This window comes from Narcine bancroftii, chromosome 4, assembly GCF_036971445.1.
Source record: "Narcine bancroftii isolate sNarBan1 chromosome 4, sNarBan1.hap1, whole genome shotgun sequence".
Classification (NCBI taxonomy): Eukaryota; Metazoa; Chordata; class Chondrichthyes; order Torpediniformes; family Narcinidae; genus Narcine; species Narcine bancroftii.
Genome location: NC_091472.1, coordinates 54675372 through 54701149, shown reverse-complemented (window position 1 = coordinate 54701149; position 25778 = coordinate 54675372). Strand labels below are relative to the sequence as shown.

General features: G+C 39.3%; 1 protein-coding gene and 1 long non-coding RNA gene across 11 annotated transcripts in view; one reads left to right on the top strand and one right to left on the bottom strand.

The window, feature by feature from the left end:
* LOC138760570 (uncharacterized) overlaps positions 1-25778 on the bottom strand; it is a 66107-nt gene that overhangs the window by 39168 nt on the left and 1161 nt on the right. Inside the window, exons 1-4 of one of the 4 annotated variants that reach the window (XR_011355709.1) lie at positions 24935-25442; positions 23066-23190; positions 17426-17592; positions 289-3664 (exon numbers count right to left, since the gene is read on the bottom strand). This is a non-coding gene — a long non-coding RNA (uncharacterized lncRNA). Of the gene's footprint in view, positions 1-288; positions 3665-17425; positions 17593-23065; positions 23191-24719; positions 24818-24934; positions 25443-25778 lie in introns of those variants that run through there. The other 3 variants (XR_011355711.1, XR_011355712.1, XR_011355710.1) reach the window with 3 other exon arrangements.
* prox1a (prospero homeobox 1a) overlaps positions 25587-25778 on the top strand; it is a 128141-nt gene continuing 127949 nt past the window's right edge. For 6 of the 7 annotated variants that reach the window (XM_069931315.1, XM_069931312.1, XM_069931308.1 and 3 more), the window contains exon 1: positions 25587-25675. The gene's annotated coding sequence lies outside the window, so the exon portion shown is untranslated. The remainder of the gene's footprint in view (positions 25676-25778) is intronic. The other variant, XM_069931311.1, reaches the window with a different exon arrangement.

Sequence of the window (25778 nt, the reverse complement as noted above, 5' to 3'; positions counted from 1 at the left end):
CACACACACACGCACACACACACGCACACACACACGCACACACACACGCACACACACACGCACACACACACGCACACACACACGCACACACACACGCACACACACACGCACACACACACGCACACACACACGCACACACGCACACACACACACGCACACACACACACGCACACACACACACGCACACACACACACGCACACACACAAACGCTTTCTGTGTTGTTTCCATTTTAAGTTCAAGGTTATAATAAAATATACTAATTGCTGCTTTTAGACAATAAAACTAACCTTTTGGAATTCTGTTGCAGAAGTGACCTTGAAGGTGCAATAATACTTTCATTGTTTGGGAAATATAAACATTTCTGAATTCTCCAGTTTAAAATTTACCATTGTAGGTAGAAAATACTATTTATTATACAATATTTATGCACTGAGGAGATGCATTTGCATTCATTTTGACTGAATATAAGCACTGTTTTAGAGTGGCTGAATGTTAGAATCAACTTCTGAAAATGAGGGAGGAAGGAGGAGCTAACCAAAATAAAATGGAAGGACATTCTAGCTGAGAGGAAACTGGGCAAAAATGGCAGGTATTTCTAGACATTTTTCACAGGATTCAGAATATATTCAGTCCAAAGAGGAGGAAAGGCTCTAAGAAGAGCAAATGGCAGCCGTGGTTGACAAAGGAAATCAAGTGCAGTATCAGGTCTAAAAAGAAATAAGTATAAGATGGCAAAGCAGAGTGGAAGGTTAGAAGATTGGGAAGTCTTTAAAAAGTCACTCGGGAGGGGAAAATGAAGTACGAGAATACATTGGCAAGTAATATAAAATGGGATAGCAAAAGCTTCTTCAGTTATTTAAAAGGAAGAAATTGGTTAGGGCCAAAATTTGGCCCTTAAAAATGGAGAAAGGTGAAATTATCAATGGAAACATGGAGATGGCTGAGGAATTTAACAAATACTTTACATCTGTTTTCACCAAGGAGGATATAGGTTATGATCAGGTAAGTGGTAGGGGTCAAGCAGTATCTAGGGGCTTGGTGAAATTACCCAAGGAAATGGAGAATCTGATGGAGATCCAGATCCAGAAGCAGGTGGTTGTGGGTAAATTGTTAGAACTGAGGCCTGATAAGTCCCCTGGGCCTGATGGGCTGCATCCCAGGGAGTTTAGAGAGGTTGCTCTGGAAATTGTGGAAGCACTGGTCGACATTTTCTACAGTTCTTTAGATTCGGGGGAAATGCCTGTAGATTGGAGAGTGGCTGATGTAGTACCACTTTTTAAGAAGGGAGGGAGGGAGAGAGAATACAGGAAATTATAGACCTGACGTCGGTGGAGGGGAAGATATTGGAATCCATCATTAAAAGAAAAATAGCAGAACACTTAGGAAGGAATGATAGTATCGGTGCTCATCAGCATGGGTTCCTTAAAGGAAAATCTTGTTTGACTAATCTCCTGGAATTTTTCAAGGACATAACAAGGAGGGTGGTCTCGGGAGAGCCAGTGGATGTGGTGTACTTGGACTTCCAGAAAGCCTTTGATAAGGTCCCACACAGGAGGCTAGTTAGCAAAATCAAGGTGCATGGTATTGGGGGTAGGGTGTTGTCATGGATAGATAATTGGTTGAAAAATAGGAAACAAAGAGTTGGGATAAACGGGTCATTTTCTGGATGACAGGATGTGATGAGTGGGGTCCCATAGGGATTGGTATTGGGTCCTCAGTTGTTTATCATTTATGTAAATGATTTGGATGAGGGGATTAATAACTACATATGCAAATTCGCAGATGACATTAAACTGGGTGGTAGTGTGAAGTGCGAGGAGGATGTCAGGAAATTGCAGGGGGACTTGGAGAGGTTAGGGGAGTGGGCAGAGAATTGGCAGATGGGGTTTAATGTGAGTAAATGCGAGGTTGTCCATTTTGCAGGCAAAAGTAAAAGAGCAGAGTATTATTTAAATGGCGTTAAACTGGGGAGTGGGGTAATGCAAAGGGATCTGGGTGTACTTGTTCACCAGTCATTGAAAGCTAGCATACAGGTTCAGCAAGCGGTGAAGAAGACGAGCGGAATGTTGGCTTTCATAAAGAGGGGATTGGAGTATAGGACTAGAGAAGCCTTCTTGCAGTTGTACAGGGCCCTGGTGAGACCTCACCTGGAGTACTGCATCCAGTTCTGGTCCCCTTATTTAAGAAAGGACATACTTGCTATAGAGGGAGTGCAGCGCAGATTTACCAGGTTAGTTCCCGGGATGGCAGGATTATCATACGCGAATAGGTTTGAAAGACTTGGATTATATGCGATGGAATTTAGAAGGATGAGGGGAGACATGATTGAGGTATTTAGGATTATCAAAGGGCTTGACAGGGTGAAATCAGAGTACATGTTCCCAATGATGGGAGAGACTAGGACTAGAGGGCATCGTTTAAGAATATAGGGAAGGCCATTTAAAAGAGAAATGAGGAGTTTTTTTTTTACCCAGAGAGTTGTGGATCTGTGGAATGCATTGTCACAGAGGGTAGTGGGGGCAGATTTGGTGGATAGATTTAAGAGAGAGTTGGATAAGGCTCTTGTGGTCAGGGGAGTTAAGGGTTATGGGGATAACGCTGGGATTAGTTATTGAAAAAGAAAGATCAGCCAAGATCCGATAAATGGCGGTGCTGGCTCGACGGGCCAATTGGACTACTCCAGCACCTATTGTCTATTGTCAAAATGAATTGATTATGATTAATATGTTATATGAGGAAAGATAAACAGATAGGACCTGGAGTCATAGTCTCAGGGTTGGGGGGGTGGGGGTCAGCCATTCATGAGAGAGGCCAAAAAGAATTTCTTCACCCAGTGATTATGAATGTTTGGAATTCACTTTCCAAGAGGGCTAAGGAAGGTCAGTCATTGAGCATATCAAAAAGAGAGATACATAGAATTGTTGCCTCCTCCTGGCTGGGCTGTCTAGGACCTGGAGTCATAGTCTCAGGGTTGGGGGGGGGGGGGGGTGGGGGTCAGCCATTCATGAGAGAGGCCAAAAAGGATTTCTTCACCCAGTGATTATGAATGTTTGGAATTCACTTTCCAAGAGGGCTAAGGAAGCTCAGTCACTGAGCATATCAAAAAGAGAGATGCATAGAATTGTTGCCTCCTCCTGGCTGGGCTGTCTAGGACCTGGAGTCATAGTCTCAGGGTTGGGGGGGTGGGGCTCAGCCATTCATGAGAGAGGCCAAAAAGAATTTCTTCACCCAGTGATTATGAATGTTTGGAATTCACTTTCCAAGAGGGCTAAGGAAGCTCAGTCACTGAGCATATCAAAAAGAGAGATGCATAGAATTGTTGCCTCCTCCTGGCTGGGCTGTCTAGGACCTGGAGTCATAGTCTCAGGGTTGGGGGGGGGGGGGGGTGGGGGTCAGCCATTCATGAGAGAGGCCAAAAAGAATTTCTTCACCCAGTGATTATGAATGTTTGGAATTCACTTTCCAAGAGGGCTAAGGAAGCTCAGTCACTGAGCATATCAAAAAGAGAGATCCAAATATTTTTCGATATCAAGGCAATAAAAGGATACAAGATTAAATGTAGCATTGGGCTAAAAGATTGGCCATGATTGTATTGAATGATGAAGAGGTACAAGAGTTCAACTGGCTTCTGTTGCTCCTATATCCTATGATTTTGCATGAATCCTGCAAAAGAGAAGGAGGTGTGTTAATGAGTATTGCACCTCAAAAGATAAGATTAAAGCAAGGACCCTTGACACCAAAGTAAAATTTTCCATGTATTTCATCAAGGTAGCCCTGGCAAAATTGATCAATGTGTCTCAAGAGGAAAATATTCCAATGGCTATAGTCTTATTTCATGAAAGGTAAGACAACTGTGTTTAATGAAGGTCAATCTTTCCTCTCCAGGACCTTACTCCATGAGTTCCTCAGGGCAGGGTTCTAAACCTGATCATTTTCAGCTGCTCCATCAATTAATTTTCTTCCTTCATAAGGTCAGATAGCGACCATTCATTAATGATCACAGAATGATTAATTCTATTTGCAGGTCCTCAGCAAAAAAAAGTAAACTCTACCTGCATGCAGCAAGACCAAATCAATATTCAAGCAATGCCAGATAAGTGGAAAGTACCACTTGCACCATGAAAGTGTTAAGCAACAAAAGAAAATCGATCCACCTGTTCTTAGCTTTTGATGGCATTACCATCATTGAATTCCCCATAATCAAAATGTTGGGGTCACAATGAACATGAGTTCTAATGTGAATACAAGAGCAGCCCAGCAGCTAGCTATGTAGAGAGCACCTCACATTAAGGTTTTCCACTAACTAAAAGGAAAAAGTCAGGAACAGGCAGAATATTCTCCACTTGCTTGGATGAACACAGTTACAACAACTCAAGAATCTCATCACCATCCAGGATAAAGCAGCGCACTTGATTAGGACTCCATCTATCACTGATGCAATAATGTAGAAGATTCAGCAGCGGCTATTCTTTGTGAGGAGTTTGAGGAGATTTGGTATCTCATCAAAGTCTCTCGAAAATTTCTACAGCTGTACTGTGGCGAACATTCTGACTGGTTGCATCACTGGGTGGTATGGAGGCACCAATGCACAGGACAGGAAAAAAACTTGACCAGCAACATCAGGGCATCAGTCTTCACCCTCTTGAGAACATATACAAAAGTTGGTGTCTTAAAAACCAGCCTCTCTCCTCAAGGACTTCCACTGCCCAAACCATGCCCTCTTCACACAGCTACCATCAGGAAGGAGCTACATGACAAGCACCCAATGGCACAAGGACAGCTTCTTCCCTTCTGTCATCAGATTTCTGAATGGGCAATGAACCACAGACACTTCCTCACTTTCTCTTTTTTTAACATTATTTATTCATTTTGAAATGTAATTTATACCAATATTTGCACTGTGCAATACAAAACAACATATTTTGTGACATTTTCATGATAATAATTTTTGATTCTGATTCTGCACAAGGGCTGAAAAATACACTGCAATTATTCACCCAAGTTACTCTGGTAGGACTTCCTCAACTCGCAATCTCCATCACCCAAGTTAATCTGGTAGGACTTCCTTATCCTGTGATCGCCATCACCCAGGCTACTCTGGTAAGACTTACTTAACTTCTGAACTCCATCACCCAGGCGACTCTGGTAGAACTTCCTCACCCATGATCTCCATCACCCAGGTGACTCTGGTAGGACTTCCTCACCCATGATCTCCATCACCCAGGTTACTTTGGTAGGACTTCTTCAACCCATGATCTCCATCTCCCAGGCTACTCTGGTAGGACTTTCTCAACCTGTGATCTCTATCACCCAGAAGAATAAAGGTAGCATTGGTGTGGAAATATAACTGCCTGCAGGCTCCCCTCTAAAATTACATACCATCCTGACTTGGAAATAGATCACCAATTTTTAATTATTGCTGGGTCCAAATTACCTATCCAAAAGCACATTCCAAAGTTTCAACACTATCCCTTCCTTATTTTGGTCCAAAAATGCCTACTCTTTATTTACAAGAGTGAATATTATACAGGTAAATTGAAAGTATTGCAAACACATAGCTGTTTTGTCTTGACACCATGAATATTGGAAGGAAAATGCCATGTCATACATTGTCTGGGTTTCCACGGCAGGCTGCCACAGGAAGAGTCGGGGGTAATACAAGAGTGGACATTGGACCAGTGCAAAGTAGTTGCCCGACAGCATACTGCAAGAGAAGGGATAGGAAAGGTTTATTTGATGGTGGAGATTATGGAAATGATCCTGTTAACTGGGAGGTTGGTGAGATAGGACAACTCCATCATATTTCAAGCAAGGAAAGGGATGAAATAGAATGGACATCAACAGCCATGATGGAGTAAAATTTGTGATTGACAAAAAAAGTAAAATTATCAGAAGCACGAGAATGAAAAGTGTCATTGACAGAGAGAAACTGGGAGAATGACATGGATGCCTTACAGGTGAAGAGTGGGAAGAATTGTAGCTAATGTAACTGTTTTAATGTAACCATGTTTTAAGGCTAGTGTTCCCAGATTTTATATTAACATTGTGAGTACAAGAACAAGGCAGCAGTTGGGTTCTGTGAGATTGATTTTCTCCTTCCTGGCCTCAGAGTGACTTTTTATCAAGGAAGAGACATGTAGAATCTTATTATTCACCTGGGTGGCATAGAAACACTCAAAGCTCAATGTCAATACTTGACTGATCCATATTCCATCAGACTTAAAATTTACCCCTTTAGCCTCATCATGTTCTAGCTGACCTTTGAATAGGATACACTGAAGCCACATTTACTTCAACAACCTCTGCAACTTCTTCCACATACAGGTTAGGAGTTGCAATATTATAGGAAATGATTCTGACATATCTTTAAGATATTAAAGAAGTTCCTTCTTTAACTCTTGGTAAATATTCGGGAAATTTCTAACAGTGTCATAGTCAAACCATGACTAGAAGCAGATCCCCCCCCCCCCACATACTCAGTTTAATTAAATGTAAATGTTGATAGCTATTTTTACATAACAAATAAAAGCAATTTTGTATCAAGAGTGATGTCTGTTAATAAAGCTAAGTTCTCATTTTATATTACATTCTAGACTTCATTGAAAATTTATATGAAGTAATTACATTTTGCATGGTAAACAACATTCAGCAGTTCCGAGCCACAAAACTATCATAAGGTGTGCAACTAGTTTCAATGCAGCAATTCAAAAAGCTCATTAGTTAAATGCATTACATTGTTTTTTTTGCTAAACCAAACAGATTAGGTTCCAATTTTGATGCAAAAAGTCTGTACTGAGTTGGGTGATTTCAACCAGACATTTCAATCAGCCTCAGGGACCCCAAACTAGAGAATACAAAAGAGAAACAACTGGATATTGTGAGTTAAATCTTTGGCTTGGCTTCGCGGACGAAGATTTATGGAGGGGGTAAAAGTCCACGTCAGCTGCAGGCTCGTTTGTGGCTGACAAGTCCGATGCGGGACAGGCAGACACGGTTGCAGCGGCTGCAGGGGAAAATTGTTTGGTTGGGGTTGGGTGTTGGGTTTTTCCTCCTTTGCCTTTTGTCAGTGAGGTGGGCTCTGCGGTCTTCTTCAAAGGAGGTTGCTGCCTGCCAAACTGTGAGGCGCCAAGATGCACGGTTTGAGGCGAGATCAGCCCACGGGCGGTGGTCAATGTGGCAGGCACCAAGAGATTTCTTTAGGCAGTCCTTGTACCTTTTCTTTGGTGCACCTCTGTCACGGTGGCCAGTGGAGAGCTCGCCATATAACACGATCTTGGGAAGGCGATGGTCCTCCATTCTGGAGACATGACCCATCCAGCGCAGCTGGATCTTCAGCAGCGTGGACTCGATGCTGTCGACCTCTGCCATCTCGAGTACTTCGACGTTAGGGATAAAAGCGCTCCAATGGATGTTGAGGATGGAGCGGAGACAACGCTGGTGGAAGCATTCTAGGAGCCGTAGGTGATGCCGGTAGAGGACCCATGATTCGGAGCCGAACAGGAGTGTGGGTATGACAACGGCTCTGTATACGCTTATCTTTGTGAGGTTTTTCAGTTGGTTGTTTTTCCAGACTCTTTTGTGTAGTCTTCCAAAGGCATTATCATACAACATTCTCAGTAAGTTGTAGGGATGGAGGAGGTGGGGGGAGTTGAGTGGTTCAGGGAACGAGATCAGGCTGGACAAAGTCATGAATTGAATTGAACTGGATTTTATTGCCCCGTGTACCGATAAAATGCTTTGTCTTCCATGCTGCAGACAAGTCAACTCAAACAGCAGGTAGGGCAAAAATTACAAACAAATAAACAATAGTATTGGGAGAAGTGTTACAATAAATTAAAGAGTGCAAGGCTCAGAGATTAGTCCAAAAGTATAGTGCAGCCTATGACAAAAAAGTACACGAGAAACAATACATGTGTCCTATTTTGTGCCAGAGAGAGATCCATATAAGAATCTGATAACAGCAGGAAAGAATCTGGAGTTTGTGTTTTCAGGCTTAGCTATCTCCTGCCTGATGGAAGGGAGAGGAAAAAAAAACTATGGCTGATGTGAATGGGGCCTTTAATGTATTAACAGCTTTCCCCAAAAAAGTGGGAAGCGGAGACAGAGTCAATAGTGGGAAGGTTGGTCTGCAAGATGGCCTAAGATGAACTTATAACTTGCTGCTGCTTCTATAGTCTTTGACAGAGAAATTCCCACATCAACCTGTGATGCATTTGGACAAGATACTTTCTATGATATATCTGTAAAAGTTAGTAAGAGATCTTGGGAACATGCCAAATATCCTCAGGCTTCTGGAAATTAGAATCTTGACCAACCTTTGAAAGAATTTGAGACTCTTTAATGCATCTTGTGTACATGACGATAAATTGACAGTGAAGTATCTAATATTATTGTACTGATGGACAGATAATCAAAGTACATTAGCAAGACTACATTCGTATCCAAATGTTAAAGTATGCGATCAAATTTTGTTAATTTTAACTTTAGGTAGATGAAAGACAAGACAAAAAACAATGTAATAATCAAGTTGAGGGATAGCAAGTCTGAATGAGAATTTACAACAGGAACAGAGCTGGATGAAAGAAGTAACAATCAATCTGTGGGATGGAAAATATGAAACTATATTGATTAAAACCTTGTGTTTTTGTATTTTCATGAAGGTTTTTTTTTGTTTCCTGCTACAGATTCCCTTGCAACGAAGAAGAGGTGGCACAGATGCTGCACAATCTGAATGGTCCATGTTGATTGTTGAGCAGTTGAATTGATGTTACTTTTCACATTTGTTTGTTGGTTCCGGTAAAAATTTTACAATTCTATTCAAGCTTCTGATGGGATCACCAATTATTTAATAGAAACTAAACAATTATATTTTTTCTTAACTGTCTTATGACAAAGATATTGGGACACATTCAAGTAAAGATTTAGTGCACATACTGTATATTCACATTCGGGGAAAGATTGGAACTTACAAAACTATTCTGCCCAGTTGTTGAGTGATGTACAAAGTAGAATGAGGTCCAAAAGAAACATTAATAATAGGGGCCAAAGCCTCAAGCTTAAAGAGAACGTGGAGTGAATTTAGGAAGGAACTCGGAAGTTAAAGGGGCATAGAGAGCTATTTGCTGGTAAGATTAAAGAAATTTTTTTTTAAATGTGTAAATGGAATAGTGATATCAAAAGCAAGAGTAGGATGAAAGCAAAAGCGAGCAACATTTCACTTGAATATCTGCAGGAGTTATCTACTGCATCTGCTGCTCCCTCTGTGGCCTTCTCTACACTGCCTGGAAATCACCTCGCTGAGCACATCAGTGACAGGGATCTCCCAGTGGCCAACCATTTCAATTCCGTTCCCCACTCCCATGCTGACATGTTTGTCCATGGCCTCATGTACTGTTCCATGAAAACCATGCGCAAATTGGAGGATCAACATTTAATTTTCCCTCTGGCCACTCTTCAACCAGAGGGCATTGATATTGACTTCAAGTTTCTGACAGCCTATTCTTTGTTATCCCTCCCTTAGCTGTCCTTTCATCTTCTTTCCTCCAGCTCTCCACCCCCTTCCCATTTCATTCACAGAGCTATCCCTTCTCCCTCTGTTTGCTGGAGTGCCTTCCCTCCCTTATTTACCTATTACCTCCTGCCTTTAGGATCATGCTCCTCTCCCTGCCCTTCCTCACATACCATTTTGTTTGGGCACCTGATTCCATTTTGCCTTTACATTGATGAAGGGTTTAAACCTAAAACACTGGTTATGTATCTTTATCTTTGCTATATAAAGGACACTGTTTGGCCTGCTGAGTTTCTCCAGCATCATGTTTTTACTTCAACCATAATGTCGGCAGATTTTTGTGTTTTAGCAAAAGAGTATCCTGGGTATGGAGATGGAAATCACGGGAATATAATGAACAATTTGTGTCTGTTTTTAGAAATTAAAGGAGTTTACAGACATTAAAGTTAATGAAGATATCAGATTGTTGAATATGATCAAATGAATATGATTTTTGAATATGGAGAGAGAAAAAAATAAATGGCCTAGCATTTTCAAAAATGGACACATCTTCAAGCTAAAAATATATTTCAGGAGTTAAAAGAAACAATTGAAGAAATCATGGAGGCTCTGACTATTATTTTCAGATTCACTTTGGGAACAAGCTTAATGCTTAAGGAGTGGAAGATTACTAACACGCTAATGTGGCTGAAAATGAAGAAAGCAATAGATCGAGCAGTAATAGCTTTATCAGTCAAATATGGTTATGAACTAAATAATGGAAAATAATTTGAAGACATCACTTAGGAAGAGAGAATTTAATCAAGGGCATACTATATAGATATATTGTTAGAAATTGCATCCCACAAACAAATAACTTTTTAAAGAAAGTAACAAGTAAAATTAAAAATGGCAACATATTTAAATAGTCTAAATACCATTTCATGAAGGGCTTAATAATGTCTGACATGGTCAATTATTCAGAAAAATAAAATATTTCCAGATCAAAAGAATGGGGTGGGAAATTAAATGCAAAATTGGCCTCGCAGCAGAAAGCAGTGTTATGGCTGGAGGACTGCATGCAATGAGGTTGCATAGGGCTCCATGCTGAATTTCTTGTTGATATATGGCGTGTGCAGATTTCAACAAACTTTTCAGGTAGACTAAAAATCAGCAAGTGGAACTCAATGTAGAGAAGTGTGAGGTGATAGACTTGAGAAGGAAAATTAAAGCAAAGGAACAGATAATACATGGCTCGACATTGGGAAGTGTATTGACCAAAGGTATCTTAGAAAGTACCCCAAAATGCAATGAGAGGTGGACAAGATGGTTATATTTAAGGTCAAGCTTCAAGATTCAGTTTATTGTCATTTAATAAAAACAGTGCAGTATTACACAAAATCCGCTTCAGATTTGCCATCAGCAGAAATTGCCTGAAGCGGTTCTTACAGTCAGAGACAGAGGAGAAAGAAAGAGTCCCCTAAGCATCACCAAGGGTCCTTGGATTCATCTCCAGTCCTTCTGCAGCCACATAGAGTCCAGCCCAAACCATCAGCAGCCCGAGCTCCAGATCCAAACCTCCAACATGATCAGGAATCCTTCAGCACCCTTGGTACCCTCTCACATCCAAGTTCTGATACTTGGTTCCCCTTCAGCCAGTCTTGAGCCAGTCTCCAGCAGTCCACCACCTGGTGTGAATTCCTTGGCCACAGTCACAAGCAGCCCACTGTCTGTATGTTTTTCGATCGCAGAATCCCTCACTGGTCCGCCGCTGGAGTCACCATTCTGTGGGTCATCTTCTCTGCTTCCCCTTCTCAAATGGGGGTGGGGGGGGGCTGGGGGGTGTTCTTCCTGTTTTATGGTGCCCTCTGCCAGTCCTCTGCTTCCCCAGGGTCTGCAAACACTCATGCCTGCTGCTGATCATAGGTGCTGCCTTCTTGGGTGCAGACCCAACAGTCACAGTATTTTTATATAAAACCACCCTTGGCTCCATTTTCAGGCCATTTAAAGCCTGTATGAAGTCAACTGGGCGGATGGACCCTGCAGGAGTACTGTGTCTCCGCTCCCGCTCTCTGCGGTTCCACACCAGTGACAACTCTGTCTCACAGCAGCTCCCGCAGTGCCGCCATCTTGATCATAGGATGGTAATTAAGATATTTGGCTTTGTTGCCCAATGCAGAATGCAGAGAAGTACATCTGTATAAAACATAAATTAGGCCGCATCTAGAACACTGCATAGTTTTCTGGGATGAACTGAATGACTTTTCCCTTTCCCTTTGCTCCACCTGTATCTCTGTCTCCTGTCTCTATTCATTGATGGTCACCATGCTTTCAGTTCTCTTGACTTTGAATTCTAGAATATCTGACCAAAAATTAACCCCTGCTCTTCCTCCTTCCTCTTGTAAAAATCCATCTCCCTAATATTTTAGTTGTTGGCTGAACAATTATATTTCCCTTATGACTATCTGAACCACTATAATTGTTTACACCAGAGAAGCTGCTATTAAATACAAGTTATTCCAAGTTCAAGTTCAATTTTGTTTATCATCCAATTGTACAAGTACAACCCGATGAAACAATGTTCTCTGGTCCTTGGTGCAAAAACATGCAAGCACACGTACAGATATAACATACAAATAGACAAATGATACATATGCACAGTGCATTACCCCTCCATAAATCTCCGTCCGCGAAGCCAAGCCAAAGAAAGAACATGCAAATACTAAAATAAATAAATGTTATTGTTAAATAAATAGTCGAGTCATGGAGGATTTGTATGAGCAGTTCATCAGTCTCACTGCCCTTGGGAAGAAGCTATGTCTCAGCCTGGTGGTCCTGGCTCTGATATTCCTATATCTCTTTCCCGACAAGATGTGTGGGGTGGGGTGGCAGAGTCCTCATTGTTTTGCGACCCCTCTTTAGTCAATAATCACAGTAAATCCTATCAATGGGGGTGGGGGGGGGGGTGATGAGGGGGACTCCAGTGATCCTCCTATGGTGCTATGGATTAACCTCTGATCTGATGTTTCATATAAAAAGCATGCTAAGAACGCAGAACTAAGTTTCCTTCATCATAGTCAAATGTTAAGATATCTTAATTTATCTTCTTCTAACTTAGTCATCCATATAAATGAAGCTTCAGGTGGATTATATGAGTCCAACTCACAATGAAATTTAATACAGAAGCCCAGCTTCTGGTTTAAAATACTCTAAATCTGAATGATGTCACTTATATTGTTCACATAGATATTGTAAACTGTTTTAACAGCATACAGATTAATAACTTGTTTCAGAAGTTTGATAGTACTAGACAATGAAGATTTGCTTCCTGAACACTTTTGGGTGTATTTATGGATCTTGGCTGATAATCATGAAAATCGCCTTAAAATTTTTCAATTTCATATCATTTTTAAGATATAACCTGTTTTGTGATTTCCTGTCATTTAAAGTCTAATATTGACCACAAAGCAAACTGTTTTGGTCAGTCCAAGCATGGCTGGGCATGCACTCAATGCAAGTGCTATGCAAATGTTGTCTTAGGCCTGGGTATGGCTTAGATGCAGACAGGCTATAAAAGCAGGTCACACGTTTGGATGCTGAACGTTACATTGATATAAATGAACACATATTGATGCATATGTGAAGGGTAGAACACTCGAGAAGGGTCAAGTTGACCTGTAAATGCTGTAATTGTATGGTTTTATATATATATATATAGATATATATATCTATATATATATATATATAAATATATATATATATATATGTTCTTCAGACATTAGCATACAAAATGTATTTAACAATAGCACTTTTTGTCTTCGGGAAGATTCAATACAGCAGAAATGTCTTGTCAATGTTGCAACAGCTGTAATACATTGTGTGGCATTTGTGGCAAATATACACTTAATGCTAAATTCAATAAAAAGTCAATTTAATATTTCTCCCACTTCCTCCATGATACTGCAAATCTAAAATTATTTGTATGTTCAGCTTATCTTTATCTATGATGATCCCCAATTGATTTTCAGGAAACAAATCTTTTCCAAAAATTGTGTAAACTAGGGAAAATATTATTCTACCACTTTCTTCAAAGTCTGACAAAAATCACAAAGGTATATGAAGCATTTTAAAGTTCAAAGTTCAGATTTATTGTCAGAGTACATATACGACATCACATAGAAGCCTGAGATTCTTTTTCCTGTAGGCCACCAGAATTTCTACTTATCGGTAATGCAAAAGAAAACTGTGCTCGAGGAAAGCTCGACGGGCAATTTTGATGAAATGGAAAGACAACATCCACCTACTCATATACAATAGTTACATGATATTATGTTTTTCTTAAGTTTAAAAAAACAGATATAATATTTAAAATGTAAAGTTTAATTTTCATAAGATGTGCCCATTCATGGATTATGATTATAATTTAAAGAATTAAGGTGCTCCTGAGATGCTTTGTCTAGTTTCTGGGTGTTGTCATTCGATTTATATGTTTATTGTTTATATGTTAACCTTGTTTAGAAGGAGGGGTACGATTATATGGGAGGGTCTTTTCTTCTTTTTTTTTAAAGAGACATTAGAAAAATGTGTTTAATTGATAATTGTAAAGATTGATTATATTACAGAAGACAAAGTTAATATCTGAGAAGTATAAATTGCATTTCTTTTTATGAAAGGAATTTTATTTATAACTTACTTTATTTTTTTAAAGTATATTTTTGTCTCAGTTTTTTTTTCTTTTATTTTTTACTCTCCTCCTTAATGGGGGGTTATCTTTTTTCTTCTTCTTCTTTTCAATAGACTATTTGATATATTATGAAGAATGTGCCAACTGTTTATTCAACCCAATCCTAGATTTAATGTTTTAGATTAGATTAAGAAATGAATTATGGCCATGTTTTCAATTTAAAATTTATGTAGGTTATGTAAATGTTATGGTTTAGGCCATTCACTAGATCAGCAATTCTCATCCTTTTTCTTTCCATTCACATAGCACTTCAAGTATTCCCTATGCCATGGGTGCTCAGTGATTAATAAGGGATTGGTTAAGGTGGTATGTGGGTGGAAAGAAAAAGTTTGAAAACCACTGTTTTAATTGTACCTAATTGACTCGTAATGTGCATGGTTTCATATCTCCAAATGAGCGAATGACAATTTTTCTTAAGCAAAATATTTCAGTAACAATTGGGTCCAGATTCTCATCCTTCCCTTCCCACTCACATCCCACCTTAAACAATCCCTTACTAATCGCAGAGCACCGATGACATAGGGATTACTTAAAGAGGTATTACTTAAATGAATGGAAAGAAAAAGGTTGAGAACTACTGAATTAGTTTATTATGTGTATAGGTTTTGTATTAAACTCAATAAAAATGTTTTAAAAAGACAGAAATGTAATCAAGAAGGAAATGCAAACAAACTGTGCAATACTGAAAATAAATATTCAGTAATTAATAATGTGCAAAGTAAGAATTCTTCAATGCGCCTCTCATTGAGTTTGTTGTTGAGGAGTTGCAGCTGTTCCTGAATCTGGTGATATGAGTCTTGAGCTAAATTGTTTTGTGGGAGGAGTTTTTGACACAAGAAGTGACCAAAATGTTGAGAAAGTAAATGTGAACTGCAATTTCGGGGGGGGGGGGGGGGGAGAATGAGCTTCCCCATATGGAGGTCTGATCTGCTGAAATAAAAAAAATTAGGAGAAAAATAAACTCACAAATGCACATGTGTTATCACCTCTGTTTAACATTCTATCAGTATGTATTTGTGGATCTGACTAGAATATTTGGTCACAATACTTTTTTTTAAAAAAAGAGATGCATTGCATTTAATTGAAGTGAATTATTTCAGACAACAAGTGCAAGGTAAAGCATGTATTCTTGGAGTTGATGCACATGAAGATCAAGTCTATTGTTACCTCTTGCAATTCAAGAGCAATTTTTAGGCTTCTGAGGAGGACCCTGGCAATGAATTTTCTGGTGCCAAACAGCTGGACGACTCTACTGTAATTACCACAATTGGATTTGTCATCTTTCTTAAAAATTGTCATAATTATGATGTTCGTGACATTGCTGAGAGACTTTTCATTTTTTTTTATATATGTAGCAGATGAGTTTGTGATTCAAGTTATTCTCCAGAAAGTTTCAGACTTCAGCAGGAATACTCTCTGCTCCCAAGACAGTTTATACAGTTGACATATGGCCATTTTTTTTAAAATTTAAGGCAGTCATGGTGTTGAGACAGGATCAGATAGTTTGCTGTTGAATTAGGCCATGATCCCACTGTAATTTACCACAATTGGATTTGTCAGGGTGAGCAGGCCAATTATATACAGAATTGGCTTGATGACTGGGGAAAGACAGTGGTTCTTCTGGCACAACATGTCAGTGGCCGATGCCTTCTCGCTGGCCCTCTTAGGTCGCCTAAACCACAGGAACATCTACATTAATTGACTACAGCTCGGCATTCAACATTGCCATACCAGCAAAACATAACTAAGCTAAAGGATCTGGGACCCTATTCAACCCTCTGCAACTGGATCCTCGACTTGCTCATCTGCAGAATTCAGTCAGTGCATATTGGAGTCCTCTCTGACTATCAACACAGGGGCACCCCAAGACTGCATGCCCCCTTTTCTATTCCTTGTATGCCCATGACTGGGTAGCCAAGTTCAGCTCTGACTCAATCTATAAATTCACCGAGGACACCAGAGTTGTTGGCAAAATAACTGGTGTCAGAATACAGCATGAGATGGAGACTCTAGTTGGGTGATGCCAGAACAACAGTCTGGCCCTCATTATCACCATGTCCAAGGAACGGATTGTTGATTTTAGGAAGAAGATCCGGAGGGACGACTCATCTGCCTGCAATAATGAGAGAGAGGTGGAGAGAGTCGGAATCTTCAGCTTCCTGGGAGTTCATATTTCAAAATCTTTTTTGCAACTGTGACGAAATCACAGCAATGCTATTACTTCCGAAGGAGCCTGAGGAGATTTGGATGTTGTTGGATTCTCCATCAAATTTATACAGACTCACTGTGGAAGGTGTACTGGCTGGTTCCATCACAGTCTAGTTTGGGAATTCGACTGCTCAGGAATGCAGAAGGTAAGTAAACATAGCCAGGTGGATCACCTCCCTCCCCCCATCCATTGCAGATATCTACGTTCACGAAGCCAGCCAACATCATAAAGGACCTTCATGACCCTGGCCACCAACCTCTCCTCACTGCAACTTCGGGCAGAAGGAACAGAAGCCTGAAAACAAGCACCCCTAGGTTCAAGAACAGTTTCTTTACAACAACTATCAGACTCTTGAACCCCATCTTCATATACCAATTTTGGAAGGTCTGCTGTATTTGCAAGTCACTTTTGTTTTTGCCCTGTGAGTACTGTGAATATTTATATCTATCTTAGGTTTTATTTGTCTCTTTTAATTTAATTCAATTAGTTAACTGTATTAAGTTTTCTTTTTAAGTCTTTGTACCAGCTGCAGCAAATATGAATTTTGTTGCATATGTGCATTGCACAGTGTGTGTGACAATAAACCCACTACCATCATCAAACATTATTGCTTGCCAAGCAGCAGTGATCCGAGCTCTCCTGGACAATGACCTGCTTATAGCAGGTGCATCACAATATTTGCGAGTTATCACCAACACTAGCTGTACAGTATCCTGTAAATCCTGGGATTGGATAAGAGAGTAAATGGCAGTGCCCTCTCCCTGATCAACAGCCCCAACGCTGGGGCCTTATTGTCCGTTCACACCTATGGATAGTCCTCGCCGTTCACATGAGGACATAAAATCCCCTAAAATAGACACCTTTTCTCCCAGGTTCTATCGGGGCAAAAGATTGCCAGGTAGGCGGTGAAAAAGATTCTCAAAGCCTCCTTCACTGTCACTTTCTTCCAGGCTTATCGGGAGCCTTGGCCCACAATGAGCTCACCTGGCATGAAGACTCGTGCGTCCATGGGCCAGTAGCGCACGGAGCCAGGTGTTAACTGAGGCGGAGTGCAGCATCTCTCAAGCGACCTGTGCGCTGGTCCTTCCCGCACACTGACCTCAGGTTTCTGACAGCCGACGGAAGAAGACATCCTGCCTCTCAGGGGACTCCTGAAGAGAAAGTACAATTAAAAATAACACGATTGCTGTTCGGGATATTTTCCAGATCACGATTAAAGTAAATCGATTTAAAAAAAAATTACTAAGCATACAGTTCAATTATTTTTTCATTTACATTATTTCAAAAGCTACCAGGATGTTTAAATAAAAATTTCAAGGCACCAACATCCAAAGATTTCACAAAGCTCTTTAAGAGCCTGCAGAGAACAATCACGGCATTAATTTTAGGACGCAGAATTAAATAAATCAAAGCAACTCATGGATCTAACGCTGTACATTAACGGGGAAATAAAGGATGTCCTGCCACTAAAAAAAAATGTATCTATTTGTCCCATTCTCATTTTGGCAGGACGGGGACTTCGGAATCCAGCTTGTTTTTCCTAACTCATTCCCAAATGCACGTGTTTTCCCAATCCCTCCGGATTCACAAATAAAATCCCGATCTCTTTCAGATTGCAGCACGGGGAAACAACTCGCGCAATCTGTAACCTCAGAATCGTGCTGCTCGTAGTTTGAAATCGGCTCGACACAATATTGTTACAAAAATATGAATGATTGTCCGGGTGATCATCTGGAACGTCCTGTGTGCAGTGAGTGATAAGAGGAGTCCAACGCTAATAAACAGGTTTCCTCCGCACCTCATCAGCGCCTTCCTTTTCTTAGCAATTGTTCCTGTAATGTTTTGGCGTGTTTTTCCATTTATTCAGAATTACGCCTCTGGGCTGGATGCGAGATTATCCGTCGCGTTTCAAAAGTAAATGCCAAGAATGGAGACACCTGTTTTGGAAAGAGCCGAGCGCTAAAAATGACGACAAAATCATGGTTATTGGCCGTAGTGACCTCGCAGAGGGTTGTTGTTTCCAATCAGGTTGGAAATTGTTCCAATCGTCTTTTGACTTTGGCAAATTCTACATCAATAGGAAAATCTAAGTGGAGCCGTATTGCGCGCACACACACAACTCGCATTGAAACAATAAGAGACTGAAAAGTAGTTTATTTCAAGAAGTGGAGAAAGGGGGAAGTTTAAAGAATGAATTTTTTTTTTTGCCCGTTACAGAAGAAATTAACAATCCCCTAAATTATCAACGAATTTGCTTGGCGAATTGAGGATTCCATTTATTGTCCCCGTTAGCGCTCCTGTGCACAGTAGACGGTTCAATCGACGGCACGTGAGCGCAGTTAACTTAATTCCATTATTTAATCTATCTGTTCCGCAGCACATTTCTCGGACACAACTGAGGTTTTTAATTGAAATCCCTCCAAAGAGTAGGTCTTACAAAACTATAAATACTATTATTCTGAAGCAACGGAAACCACGAGAGCAATTGTTATCCAATCCAGAAGTGATTTTCCAAAGATCACCCAGACCTGAGGAGCTCAATCACATTCCCACAAACTGGATTCTTTTCTAAAATTATAATGTGAAAATATTAATACAGGAGCTTTTACGGTTATTTCAATAGCATTCAATGTCTCCATCTGTGTTAAGAGGAGGACTTGTTTAAGTATTCCTTCAAATATTTTAACTGTAGTAACAGTTCAATGAAAATTAAACACATATTCAAGAATTTTCCAATTTAAAGACCCAAGAAATTACTTAATGGTTGTACAATTCAAAATAATGTTAATGTTATTTATAAAAAAATCTGTAAATGAGCCAAAGCTGGCAGAAATGTGGCAATATTCAAATAAATTTTTCAGAATACCATCTTGAGAAACAAATAGTATGTCTTTTAAACTAAATCTCTTCAACTTCACATGTTTTATGATGAATATACAAAAGGCAATTGATTCACATAAACGATTCCCAAGTTTTTCAGCACTGCTGGGAAGATTTTTACGATATCCATATCATCAAGGCACAATGTCAGGCTGCAACTCTTCACTAAAATATGATATGGTAACCTGAAAATGGATGGATCAAAATAAAAGCTTGAGGTGAGATGAATTACATATTTTCAAATTGGAGGCCAATGGATGTTACTAGGCAAGGATATAAAGGATTATGAAAAGAAGGTGAGAAGCTGCAGCTAAGTCTGGCATTATGTGATAGAAGGAAATCATTCAGTTACATCAGATATACTTTGGAATTTTTGTCTTGGAGAGTTAGGGCTGATCATGGGGAGAGGTGCAATGAGTCTAATCTAAACTCATTGGTTTAACATTGGATGGATTGTATATCAGTGCCTTGCTAATAACCAGAAAGTTTAAATAACATTGTCAATATTATTTAGATTGGTTGATCTAGCATAGATAATAGTAGTTTGAGGTTTGTCTGTAATCTTTATTTATGTTTTGATTACTTGATGAAGAGTTTTACCTATCCATGATTAGAACTTGTGCAGAGTTTCCTGTGCAGAGGAAATGAAAATCACGCACAATGAGGTCCATTTAGGGAATACAACAATCAGTTTGAATTTAAAACATATCTGCAGTACAAAGGAAAAGGAGCACAGAATGAAAAATACCATTGAAATATAAATTGGTCTTCTTCTGTTTTGTACCATTCATTTTAGCAAGTATGCATCAGCTCTTTCAAAGAGCGGTCCAGTTGTTTCTAGTTTTCTTTTGTTATACCATTGCCCTTTCTGGTTCAAGCATTTACCAGTTGGTCAGCACATTCTAAATCTTAACCTCTTGTTTCCAAAATAAAGTTCTCTCTCATTGATATTGGAACAACACCACGACAATGTAAATTTAAATTCTTCAATCAACCTTTCAATAGCCTCCTATCCTCAATAAAATGAAGAAGTATGATCAAATTTATTTCCAGAATGAATAATAAGGAAATAGAGTAAATGGATAAAATAGGAACATTGAAATAGGGTCCATGCACAATTAAACAGTGGTTGATTAAAAATTCATTTCCACTTCTTTGTTTTTGTTCCTCTACTTTAAAAAAAGTAGGCTTGAAAGCTGATTTGTTTCCCCCACATACACAACCTATGATGAGAGAATTCCAGATTTCTAACATGATAAAGTACTTACATATACAAGTCTAGCAATAATTGTAAGATGTACCCCTACCATTAGAAATTATTTCTCTGTATCATTCTTTATAAATCCCTTTAAACACTATAAATATACTATCCTTGATCTTTAACAGTTAAAATAATAAAAAACAATGGCTTCTGCAATTTTACTATTCTCCAGATCACATTGCAATCAATGGTAGGTATTCTGTGTGAACCATTCACTCCGTTCCCTCTATTCTTATTTGAAATGATCTCTTCTATGTTCAGCGAGAGGCCAAAAAGTGTCATAGCCTTATGTCAGTGAATAGACAGCACCTCCAGTTATGAATTACTCCCATAGTTCTGTGCTCATTTTTATACAACTAACATGATTTAACTAAGCCCAGGTGTTGATCTGGTGAATCAATGTTACCATTTCTCCAAAGGTCTACATAGACATCCAAAGGTATTGTGTCCAAACCTGAACATCAACAATATCAACAAAACAGTAACTTTTTCAAATGGAACATAACTAACACAATTCTAAAAATCAAGTTGATAATGCATTTTAATATGGTTTGCTATCTTTGTTTGGCCCTTCAGCACTGAAAATTAGACAATCAAAGAGGACTGCTAAAATCCATGTTATAGACAAGCCAAACATTAGACAGAAGAATCATTTATGAAACAATGTTTTGCAGGAGTGTATTAAGATTGGTGTTGCTTAGCCATGTGATAAGGACTGCTTTATTTATGCCTTATCAATTTGAACTCATTAGCAGAATAATTCTTCACTGTATTAGTCCACATAGGTCACACGATGGAGGGAGCAGGACTCCACTGAAATGGGTGGTGTCCGAGCGGGTGGTGGAGAGGGCTCAAGGTGGTTACTAGCCAAGTCAGGAATCGGTGCAACATTCCCTCTGCAGATGCTGATAAAAAAAAATCCCATACACAGAATAAGTGGGGGCCAAGTTTTATCATTAATAAAACAAATCTAGAGCGATATTCTGACCCAAGATTTTTGATGCATTCAAAAGTATACAGTTCTTTTACATCAGCTTCGAAAATGCATTAGAATACATGTCTCTTTCTAAATAAGATGAAACAAAAAAAACCTTTAATTTTACTATCTTACCGTTAGGGGCTCTCTATTATCTGTTTCGTCCATTTCCCAACCTGGGCACATAGTGAGAATGTCCAATAGGAATTTAATTTTTGGACAATTATGCCAATGAACCCATTGGCGAAGCATGGTCCATGATGTCCTCGGAAACTATGAAATAAAACCGTTCCCCAGAAAACTTTTCAGAAAAAAAACTTTCTGTTTTACCAGTGACACTTCCATTAATTTATTCAGACATCTTAGTCACTTTGAATAACACTTTGAGAAGTGTGGCCAGGACCGGCTAATTGAATAAGAATATTTAGGAATACCTAAGATCGGTGAGTGAGATATTTACTAGAAAACATTCAAACAAAAAACCTGTTTGGGTAAAGTTCATTTAAATGAAATGCATGGCATCTCAAATCTGCAACCATTACGAATGCATTGCTGGTAGCTAAAGAAAATACTTTTCTGGTTTTACGGGGCTGCTATACAAAGGAAACAAACACGAGAGACAGTAACTGATGGCGTGGCACTCAGGAGAACTGGGTCTGCAATAAAAGAAGGGTCTGTATTTTTAGCCACAGGTTGTTAACCATAAAGATGTCTGCAAAGCAAAGACACACAACGCATAATTGCAAAATACCCACATCTAGGTCTGCGTTTCCCCCCTGTGATGAATATCATGGTGTTTCTATTTTAATTATTCTGCAAAATAACCTTAAATTTGGCCAACACAAGTCAATAAAATGCATACATGACGTGGGGACTGTACAACACCTTGAACTCGACTGGTCACTTCAGAAATTATTACAAGTTGAGGTGCACTTCGAAAATGAAAATCTTCTAACTTTTGCGGGTTCATTTTAAATAAACCACCGTAAGGAAATAAACTAAAAGCAGGGACGATGAAATTCAGAATATTTGTTTTAAAAGCCACTGGTGGCTTTTAAAACAAAAGTCTAGGGTGGAAATACGGAAGACAAATATATTTTACAATTATAAAGCAAGGCAGATAGAATGCAGAAACCTGAGAGTAGCTGAGTATGAAAATGTTTGGATGTTTACTTTATCGCTGATGGTTAACTGCGAAACTATCTCAGGAGTGCGGAATTCTTAACGCAAATAAAGTTTTCAGTTAACTATCAATGATAGAGTGAGTCCCAACGTTTTTGACTCAATAGTTAATGCACTTTAACAGCAGATGCTGTAGGATGGTCCACTAAGCAACAATGAGGTTAGTTATCTACTTACAATGTGCAAATTTTCTCTTTATATATTTAACATACTACTAATGATTATCACGATTAGTGCTTTTCTCATTACAACAAATCCAAGGGCAAACAAAAGCCCCGCTCTTTACTTATTTAGCAATATTCAGCAACTGGTGCATCTACTTTACCTCAAAATCGTTCCCTTCTAAATCTTCTGCTTGAAATTAAACCGTGGATAGATAGGGTGGAGGGTCATGCTTTAGATTTCCATATATCATTTGCCATTTCCTCTCAGTGTATCTGAGCTCTTATCCTGTATTTTACAGTAAAAAAAAGGTGTAACCATTACCTAGATTTTAAATCTGCAATTGAAATTAAAATCTGTTTCATCATAATTTTGAGCTATGCATCTAATGTAATCCAAGATAATCCCGAAATATATTAATCGCTCATGATTTTGTCTCATCGACAGAATAGTAAGATCTCTATGGTCATATAACACAGGATAGCACCTTTCAACCTGATAAGCCGAGGCACCCCAATATTATATTTAATGAATGCTATTCGAAAATCAGCAATTAGAGCAATAATTAGAGCAGCATTTACATTAACATTTCCCAACATCCATTCAGTATAACAATTACTTTAAAGCAGGCAAATATTATTTTTTAGATTGTCTTTATTTAATGTTTTCCCTTTGCAAATAGTTATTCGATTAATTTGAGTTTTTGGGTGGGACGACAGAATAGATGGGGCCAATTCAATTTGAAGAAGCTTCGCTTATATGGCAGCCAAATGTTCGGATCACACTTCCAACTGACACTGCTTTCTACCATTTAATGCACATTTAGTTATAAACTTAGGTTTGCAAGGGTAACCTGACAAACAAACAGAGGAGTCTGGTAAAGTTACTTTCTATTCATTAGTTGGCATCTGAATTTTTAATTTTCAGGAGTTCAAAAAAAGTAATCAGGAATTCTGGTCATCATTTTTTGTTGTTGTTCTACCAGCATTAGGTTATCGGCGAAAGAAGGACGCTTCTTTCTATACAGAAATGGAGATCATTAGCTGCGGAGATGCAGCTTACAGGTTACAGTTGAGCACAGTAGTCAAAACGCTGGAACAATGCGACTAGCGCGCATCGAAAATTGTTTGAATACATAAAGCTCCATTCCTTTTAACAAGGGCATATGTCATGATGGAAAATACACTGTCAGTCCTAAAATTTGCGATCTGACAAATCCGATTGGGAAGTGGCATAACATTTCATCCCACTTATGTCTAGAAAGGTTGGAGTTGAATCTATTTCTTAGCCTGATACCCAACAGCGTCAAGTATATAAATGTAGAGTGTCTTTAAACAAAATAAACACGAGGCTCTTCGTCAATCTCAGCATACTATCTTGTAACTAAACAGTATGCCCAGGTTTTTACTATAAATTCAATCAACGTGATCACCGGACTTGATTAAGCCCTGAATATTTCAATTTCTTATCTGTTCATCACTGCATTGAATTCATCCGCCGAATAGGTATCGTATGGTCGAAACGATTTGTTGTTAGAAGATACATCACAGTTTATAGTCGCAACGGTTAATGTTATCAAATTACACTGGGAATAACAAATCCATGACTTAAACATAGCAATAGGTAATATAAAAAAGACAGTAAATAACTTATGGACCAGAAACTGTCACTAAGAACCAAGAACTCACGATTAGGAAATTGCCATGACGTTTAGATAAATAACATATCAAAAATTTAAATGCTTGGTGTTTTTTTAAAGGAAATTAAACTACCAGGATTTAACTGGGATTTATCATTGTAAATCCACAACTCCTTGCCTGTAAAGATTTCATTACGTGAACCGCGAAAAAGTTTCCCATTCTATTATTTTCACAGCATTCTTCCACTTTCGATGTGACGACCCCATTAAGATAACTTGTAGCGTCAACCATCTAATTTAGATTTCAAGGGTTGGAAAAAAAGTTACACAACCTATATCATCGACATTAACCCCTTCAACCACTTTGTTTATCTTCACTTTTTTTTTCCCTACCAGAGCTTAAGGTTCCCCAGAGTCCGGATGCGGTCCGAATATTGATTGCGCATCCTTTTTCCATCGCTACATTGGTTTGTCCGTCATCAATCCTCCCTAATGCCTATTGTCTGCAGACCAATAGATTTTGTTTTGTTGCTCTGCTTTAATAGTGGTGAGCAGTTCGTTCTTTCAAACATGTTCTACATTTTGCTGTTAAGTAAAACCGTTCTTTACTTCTGAAATAAAATAACTCGAGTCGCATCCGGGGAAAATAGGACAATAGAAAACCTTTAAATAGAAATAAATCAGTTTATTGTAATATGCGGCTGAGCAGCTCCAGTCAAAGTTGGCAATTGCTGAAGAAGAGGAGAAAGGGGGTGGGGGGAGAAAAATAACCTCAACCCTGGAGCACGTGACGCCTTTACTCAGAGCTCGCGCCGATTGGTTGGAAGGCAACATTTTGAAGCCAACCGCCAAGCCTCGTCTTATTGGACAGCAGCGATGGCAGTCGCGATTGGTCCGGTGGAGGTGATGTCACAAAGACTATGACGCGTGTTCTTCCTGTTTCCTTCCTCGCGTCTTGAAGTGTATCTTCAGCGGCTCGCGCAGAATTAACAATCAGAGAGAGGAACGCGGCGCGAAGCCCAGCCTCCTGGAGGTATACAGCCCTCACCATCTCTACCCTCTGTCTCTCCCTCCCTCCCTCCTTCCTGCAAGCAGCAAGCCTTTCTCTTCGCTGGTCACCGAAACAACAGCACAGTAAGTAACCTTGTTCTTCGCTTACCTTTTTCTCCGTCCTTCAGAAACTTTAAACGCTCGCTTGCTGCTGGATCCCATACCTTTCAAAGGGGTTCCTTTTAAA